Below are 8,669 nucleotides of genomic sequence, written 5' to 3' on the forward strand. Positions count from 1 at the left end.
GTTGTCTTGATTTGCATTTCTCTGACAATCAGAGACTTGGAGCATTTTTTCATGTGTTTCTCGGCCTTTTGGATCTCTTCTGTGGTGAATATTCTGTCCAAGTCCTCCCCCCATTTTTGGATGGGGTTATTTGTTGTCTTGTTGTTGAGTCTGGCAAGCTCTTTATATATGTTGGTCATTAAACTCTTATCTGATGTATGGCATGTAAAGATCTTCTCCCATTCTGTGAGGGGTCTCTTGGTTTGGGTAGTGGTTTCTTTCATGCACCTTTCAATGTCAGGTTACATGTGAAAGAAAGAAAGAAAGAAAGAAAGAAAGAAAGAAAGAAAGAAAGAAAGAAAGAAAGAAAGGTGACTTGACCAGAGGATAGTAAGGCAAGACCAGCCACTAAGGTCTTCTTACATATCTGTTCTGTCTTGTTTTGTTCTCAGAAAAATAAAGCAGATCCTGGTGGTATCTGCTGGTTGGAGCCGGGGATCTTTCCCTGGAAAATAAAGCAACTTCAAAGCAAGACAGATGGAGCCTACCACACCCAGTGCCCCTACCTCTGAATAAACAGGGGAAGGGGAGCTCCGGCTTGAGCAGACTCACAGCTGTCAGAGGAAAAGGGGTTATCTTTGTGATGTCTAAAGTTTAGTAACAAATATTTGGTAGCCTAAGGTACCAGTTATTGTGATGATGACACCTAATTGTTCACCCCAGACCATTTGCTTTCTTTAATTTCTTTCTTTCCTTTTCTTTTCTTTAGGATTTATTTATCAGGGAGAGAGGAGCAAGAGGAGGAGGAAGAAGAGGAAGAGGAGGAGAACCAAAGCATCTCTCTGGCATATGCACTGCAGGGGATCAAACTCAGGACCTCAAGTTTGAGGATCCAACACTCTGCATCACCTCCCAGGCCACCCTAACTTCTTTTATTTATTTTCTATTTTTTTAATTTTATTTTTTATATTTATTTATTCCCTTTTGTTGCCCTTGTTGTTTTATTGTTGTAGTTATTATTGTTGTTATTGATGTCATTGTTGGATAGAACAGAGAGAAATTGAGAGAGGGGGAGAGAAAGATAGACACCTGCAGACCTGCTTCACCACCTGTGAAGCGACTCCCCTGCAGGTGGGGAGCCGGGGGCTGAAACCGGGATCCTTATGCCGGTCCTTGCGCTTTGTGCCACGTGCGCTTATCCTGCTGTGCTACCGCCCAACTCCCTTATTATTATTATTATTTTTTAACGAGACAGAGAGAAATGGAGAGGAGAAAAGGAGGAGATACAGAGGGAGAAAGAGAGAAAGGGAAAGAAAGACAGAGACATGCAGCACTGCTTTGCCACTCGTCACATAGCCCTCCTGCAAATAGGAGCCAGGGAGATGAGCCTGCATCCATGGTAACGTCTGCGCTGCCTGACCCCATCCTAACCATTTTCTATATTGAAAAGTCTCAGGTTCAATCTTGGCACCAGCATGAGGCAAAGCTCTCTCCACCCCCACTCACATTAAAAAAAAAAAAAAATGAATAGCTAAATGTATGAATGAATGAGGTGCCCCAGGAGGTGCCTCAGTGGATAGAACTTTCGATTAAAAAGTAGCAAGTCTTGAGTTCAGTCCCCAGCATCACATGTATCCGAGTGATGCTCTGCTTCTCTCTTCCCCTCTCTCTCGTGTTCATAAATAAATCTCGGGGGTGGGGAGTGGTGCACCTGGTTAAGCACACATATCACCAAGCACAAGGACCTGGGTTCGAGCCCCTGCTCCCTATCTGCAGGGGGAAAGCTTCACAAGTGGTGAAGCAGGTCTGCAGGTGTCTTATCTTTCTCTCCCTCTATTTCCTGATCCCCTTCAATTCCTCTCTGTCCTATCTGATAATAAATAAGTAAATAAATAAATAAATAAATAAATGTGTCATATGATGCATTTATTTATTTATTTATTTATTTATTTTTGTGTGTGTGAAATCAAAATAAAAGTAGGGCCTGTGATGTAGCTCACCTGGCAGGATGCCTTCTTTGCCATACTTGCAGCAGGTTCAAGCCCTTGGTACCACACGGGAGTACTATGACATGGAGCAGGGGTGCTTCAGTGTTGTCTCTCTCTCTTTCTCAATCAGCTTAGAGCCTTGAAGTCCAAATAATGACAAAGTAAGTAAATAGAGGTGATAAAATAGCTCATTTGGATAGCGTGTTGCTTTGCAATATGTGAGACCCAAGTTTGAGCCCAGTCCTGGGGGAAGCTTCAGTGCTGTGGGTTTTTTTCACACTCTCTCTGCCTCTCTAAAAAAAAAATAACAACAAATTAATAAATAAGGGGCTGGAGAGACAGCATAAAGGTTCTGCGGAAGATTTTCATGCCCAAGGCTCCAAGGTCTCAAGTTCAATCCCCGGCACCACCATAGAACAGAGCCGAATGGTGCTCTGTTTTTTCCCCCTGGGTCTGTGTATTTTAGTGTGTCTCTCTCTGTGTGTTTCATTAAAATAAAGTAAATAAAATATATTTCAAAAAAATAAGCAATGAGGGAGTAGGGTGATAGTGCAGCAGGTTAAGCGCACATGGTATAAAGCCCAAGGACCAGCGTAAGGATCCTGGTTCTAGCCCCGGCTCCCCACCTGCAGGAGAGGGTCGCTTCACAGGCAGTGAAGCTTGTCTGCAGGTGTCTATCTTTCTCTCCCCGTCTCTGTTTTCCCCTCATCTCTCCATTTCTCTCTGTCCTATCCAATAACGACAACAACTACAACAATAGGACAAGGGCAACAAAAAGGAATAAATAAATATTAAAAAAAGAAAAAATTAAAAAAAAAAAAAAAGCAACGAGGGGCCAGGCTGTGGCACACCTGGTTAAGTGCTCACATTACAGTATGCAAGGACCCGGGGGTCAAGCCCCTGGTCTTCACCTGCAGGCAGGGAAGCTTCACAAGCGGTGAAGCCGGGCTGCAAATCTCTGTCTCTCTCCCTCTCTATCTCCCCCTAGCCTCTCAATTTCTCTCAGTCTCTATCCAATAAATAAAAAAATATTTAAAAATAGATTTTAAAAAATAGTAAGTGGAGATCGGGTGGTAATGCAGAGAGTTAAGCGCAGGTGGCGCAAAGCCTAAGGACTGGCGTAAGGATCCCAGTTTGAGCCCCTGATCCCCACCTGCAGGGGGGTCACTTCACAACCGGTGAAGCAGGTCTGTTTATCTTTCTCTCCTCCTTTGTCTTCTCGTCCTCTCTCTATTTCCTTCTGTCCTATTCAACAGCAATAACAGCAATAATAACAACAATGATGAACAGTGAGGGCAACAAAAGGCAAAGAATAGCCTCCAGGAGCAGTGGATTTGTAGTGCAGGCACCAAACCCCAGAAATAACCCTGGAGGTAAATAATAATAGTAATAATAAGTAGTAGTAGTAGTGAAAGAAAAAAGCATATATATATGTGTATATATATATGTATATACTTATAGAAATAAATAAGACAAGGTATATAAATTAAATATAACAGGAAGTCAGGCTGTAGTGCAGAGGGTTAAGCACATATGGCACAAAGCGCAAGGACCCATGTAAGGATCCGGGTTCAAGCCCCCCCCCACACCTGCAGGGGAGTCGGTTCACAAACGGTGAAGCAGGTCTGCAGGTGTCTATCTTTCTCTCCCCCTCTCTGTCTTCCCCTCCTCTCTCCATTTCTCTCTGTCCTATCCAACAACAACAACAACAATAATAACTACAACACTAAAACAACAAGGACAACAAAAGGGAATATATTTTTTAAAATATATATATATATAATAGAGCCTGCCTTAGCAGGCTGCTGTTTTTTTAGCGGTTTTTTTTTCTTTTATTTATTTATTTATTCCCTTTTGTTGCCCTTGTTGTTTTATTGTTGTAGTTATTATTATTATTGTTGTTGTCGTTGTTGGATAGGACAGAGAGAAACGGAGAGAGGAGGGGCAGACAGAGAGGAGGAGAGAAAGACACCTGCAGACCTGCTTCACCGCCTGTGAAGCGACTCCCTTGCAGGTGGTGAGCCAGGGTTCGAACCGGGATCCTTATGCCGGTCCTTGCGCTTTGCGCCTCCTGCGCTTAACCCGCTGTGCTACAGCCCGACTCCCAGCAGGCTGCTGTTTTACTGTATATGTAACATTTAAATATTTCTGGGTGGAGGTAGCATAATGTGCATGCAAAGAGACTCTCATGCCTGAGGGTCCATAAACCAGAGCTGAACTGTGCTCTGGTTAAAAAAAAAAAAAAATCACAGTGAAAGCAGTGAAACTGCTTACAGAGAAATTTACGGGGGTGGGGGTGGTGGCTACACAGCATAGTAGTTATGCAAAGAGACTCTCATGCCTGAGGCTCCAAAGCCCCAGGTTCAACCCCCACTACCATCACCATAAGCCAGAACTGAGCAGTGCTCTGGTAGAAAAAAATAATAATTTCTTAGGTATTTCTGAGTGTCATAGAGAGGTAGATAAAGGGGCCAGGCAGTAGTGTACCTGGTGAAGCACACACATTAGTGTGCAAGGACCAGGTTAAGCCCTGGCCCCACCTGCAGGGGGAAAACTTTACAAGTGGTAAAGCAGGGTTACAGGTGTCTCTCTGTTTCTCTCCCTCTCTATTTCCTCCTCCCCTCTCAATTTCTGTCTTTATCCAATAATAGATAGATAAATAGATAGATTAAAAAAAGAGAGGGAGAGGGAGAGACGATGCCAGAAAGCAGTTGGTAGGCCAGACTGGGGGCCCAGGAATGCCCTGACAGCTCTCCATGTGCACAGCACTGCACGTGACCTGCACGTGACCCCTGGCTGGCAAGAATTGAAAGACAGCTGACCCTGAGCCACAGGGCATCAGGGACCTACCCACCCACACTGCAACTTCCATTCCACAAAAACTCAATACAGTCTTCCCAGGGGAGTGGTTATCCCCAGCCCTGAGGACACCCTGATCTGAAGGTGCCCGGGCTGTTGAGTTGGCCTTCTGGATGCATGTGCTCCACGCCAGTGGACTTAACCAACTGGCACCTGTGTATGTAAATCCACATTTATCTAAAGCTATGTCTACAGGCAGCAGGGTACGTGCAAAATGTGAGCGGGAGCCTGTGAAACAACTCACTTTGGAGAGTGTGCTGCTTTGCCATGTGCACTGCCCTGGTTTGAGCGCGACCCCCATTGAAGGAAGCTTCGATGCTGTGGTCTCTTTCACTCTCTCTCCCTCTTTGTCCCTGTCTCTGTATCTGAAATCGGCATCCCTTGGTGCTGACCCCAAGGGAAAATGAAATATATATCACAATGTTTAATTGTATCACAAAGGCAGATTTAAAAAAATCGGGAGTCCGGTGGTAGAGCAGGGGGTTAAGCGCACGTGGCGCAAAGTGTAAGGATCAAGGTTCGAGCCCCTGGCTCCCCACCTACAGGGTAGTAGCTTCACAGGAGGTGAAGCAGGTCTGCAGGTGTCTTTCTCTCCTCCTCTCTGCCTTCCCCTCCTTTCTCCACTTCTCTCTGTCCTATCTAACAACAACGACATCAATAACAACAATAATAACTACAACAATAAAACAACAAGGGCAACAAAAGGGAAAATAAATAAACAAATATTAATGTTGCCGGGCTGGCTTGCTTCATGGGCGGGTAACAGAGACGCGGAGACAACGGCTGGGCAGGGAAGCTGTATTTCTTTATTCAGGAACAACGATTCATAAACTAAGACAAACTAATCACCAAACAGAACTCCGCTGTCTCTTTGCGGCGGCGCAAGCACTCTCTCTTACTCTCGAACTCAGGAACCCTCTCCCTTACTCTCGAACTCAGGAACTCAGGAACTCTGTCACTCTCGAACTCAGGAACTCTCGGATTCAGGAACTCAGGCGGGGGGAGGGCTAGAACAAACCAATGTAAAGCATACGACATATTAAGAAATTAAAAACAAATCATGGAGGGGGCCAGCAGTAGCGCACCAGGTTAAGCGCACATAGTAGGAAAGGCAAGGACCCGGAAGGATCGCATCCAGTCAAACCCCCGGCTCCCCACCAGCATGAGAGTCGCTTCACAAACAGTGAAACAGGTCTGCAGGTATTTATCTTTCTCTTTCCTTCACTATCTTCCCCTCCTCTCTCAGTTTCTCTCTGTCCTATCCAAATCAATCTAAAAAAGGGGGAGGGAGTCGAGCGTGAGCGCAGTGGGTTAAGCGTACGGCACAAAGTGCAAGGACCAGCATAACGATCCTGGTTCCAGCCCCCGGCTCCCCACCTGCAGGGGAGTTACTTCACAAGCAGTGAAACAGGTCTGCAGGTGTCTTTCTCTCCCCCCCCCCCCGTCTTCCCCTTCTCTCTCCATTTCTCTCTGTCCTATCCAACAGCAATGACATCAATAATAACTACAAGGAAACAAAAGGGAAAATAAATAAATTAAATTAAAAAAGAAAAAGTCATGGAGTGTTTTGCAGAAAAATGAGAAGTCTTACACATGTACCAACAGATATATTTACTGTAAAGCATGAACCCTCCCTAATTTAAAAAAAAATGCATGATGAAAATAGGAATGGGTTAGAACAGATAAAATGTGGTGAAGAAATGGCAGATAAGGAATAAGAATGTAGTCAAGGGTCTTCAGGGAAACTAAGACCTTAGGACTCTGAATTCCTTTTTTAAAAATTTCTTTATTGGGGGATTGTTTTTACAGTCGGACACTAAATACCATAGTTTGTACACGCATAACATTTCCCAGTTTTCCACATAACAATACAACCCCCACTAGGTCCTCTGCCATCATATTCCAGGACCTGAGGGACTCTGAATTCTTTTTTTTTTTTTTTTAAAGATTTTATTTATGAGAAAGACAGGAGGAGAGAGAAAGAACCAGACATCACTCTGGCACATGTGCTGCTGAGGATCGAACCTCATGTTGAGAGTCCAAAGCTTTATCACTGCACCACCTCCCAGACCACGGGAACTCTTAAAACGATAGAAACCCAAGTGGTGGTGCAGTATGAAGCAGTGGACTTTAAACATGAGGTCCCAAGTTCAACCCCGAGCATCACAAGTGCCAGAATAATGTTCTTGTGTCTTCTCTTTCTCTCATAAATAAGCAGGTATATAAATAAACCAAACTCAGGGGGCTGGCAGTAGTGTAGCGGGTTAAGCGCATATGGCATAAAGCACACGGACTGGCTTAAGGATCCCGGTTCGAGCCCCCGGCTCCCCACCTGCAGGAGGGTCGGTTCACAAGCAGTGAAGCAGGTCTGCAAGTGTCTATCTTTCTCTCCCCCTCTGTGTCTTCCCGTCCTTTCTCGATTTCACTCTGTCCTATCCAACAACAATGACAGCAATAACAACAACAAGGGCAACAAAAGGGAAAAAATAGCCTCCAGGAGCAGTGGATTCATAGTGCAGGCACCGAACCCCAGCGATAACCCTGGAGATAGATAAACAGATAAATAAATAAACAAACAAACAAATAAACCAAACTCAAAGTCACTTAGGGAAAAAGAAGAATGGTTGGCTCCACTAAATCACAAGACGGACAGGGTTAGGGTTGGTGCTTCTGGTGACTGTACACCAGCACTGTAACATCGCCTAAACTCAGGGCCTCAGGCTTTCAAGTCCAGGTCTCTACCACTGAGTCACTTCCTGGGCTGTCTCAACCTTTCCAGATTTTCACGACTGGCTGTAGCAGGCATTTCTGTAGCCGTTCATGGAGATCGCTTGCTATTTTGGTAACAGATGGAATGAAGTAAAACAGAACACAGAAGTGTACATCAGGATTCAATTAGGAGAGACAAACCACACGCTAATCTGACAGAGGAAAGTCAATGTAAAAGATTTCCAGGCCTTGGGTTCCGGGGCCTCAGGTTCAGTCTCTAGCACCACCATAAGCCAGAGCTAAGCAGTGCTCTGGTTATTTAAAAAAAAAAAAAGGGGGGGGGAAGAAAACCTGAAACCCTATCATATAAAGAGCATTAATTTTGGTTCAGAATAGATTAATAGATTAATGGCTTATGTATGACACAAAATCTGAGCCCTGTCCCCCTGCATTGAAGGAAGCTTTGGTGCTGTGATCTCTTTCACTCTCTGCCTCTATCTTAAAACAAAAAGAGAGAGAGAGAGAGATTGAGAATAGATAGGTGAGTGAAGATAGAAAGTGAGTTAAGTAATCTTTTAAATGGACTTGGGCAATAGTTTGGAAGTACTTATTGACATCACCATGGAATTGCATCTAAAATAAAATTTTACTGTAAAGAAACATACTACACAACAAGGGTGACATGCAGATGTATAATAAATTGTTATAAAAATAAATAAGTAGAGGGAAATCTGGTTGGCATCATGCTAGCATCTAGAACATGATGGCTGAAAAGAGAGTTAATACATAAAGCCAAAAAAAAAAAAATACATAAAGCCAAACAAATTGTTGACTAATCATGAACCTAAAGCCTGGAGTAGTGCAGATGAAGAGTTGGGGGGGTGCCTCTGTTTTGTAGATAGCTAATAGGCATATTTTAGTTATATTCCAAAGGGCCTGTTTGTTTTTTCCTGAGCCTTAAATCTGAAATGCAGGTGGATCCAAGTTACTATCTGGGGAGATGATGTCATGGCTGGGAAAAGGACTGGAAAGCTGGATCTAGGAAGAGAGTAGCTCCCAAATATGGGAAAGGTGTATAAATATTATCGATTGTAAACCCCATCGATTTGATGTGATCTGGGGCCCATATTCAGC

The 8,669-nt window shown here is 44.1% G+C and overlaps 1 long non-coding RNA gene across 2 annotated transcripts in view; it reads left to right on the plus strand.

Annotated features, from left to right (window-relative positions):
* LOC132534758 (uncharacterized) overlaps positions 1-1,851 on the plus strand; it is a 127,302-nt gene extending 125,451 nt beyond the window's left edge. For both annotated transcript variants that reach the window (XR_009546470.1, XR_009546469.1), the window contains one exon: positions 749-1,851. This is a non-coding gene — a long non-coding RNA (uncharacterized LOC132534758). The remainder of the gene's footprint in view (positions 1-748) is intronic.
* The last annotated feature ends 6,818 nt before the right edge of the window (positions 1,852-8,669 follow it).

This window comes from Erinaceus europaeus, chromosome 19 (genome assembly GCF_950295315.1).
Source record: "Erinaceus europaeus chromosome 19, mEriEur2.1, whole genome shotgun sequence".
In the NCBI taxonomy this organism is placed as follows: Eukaryota; Metazoa; Chordata; class Mammalia; order Eulipotyphla; family Erinaceidae; genus Erinaceus; species Erinaceus europaeus.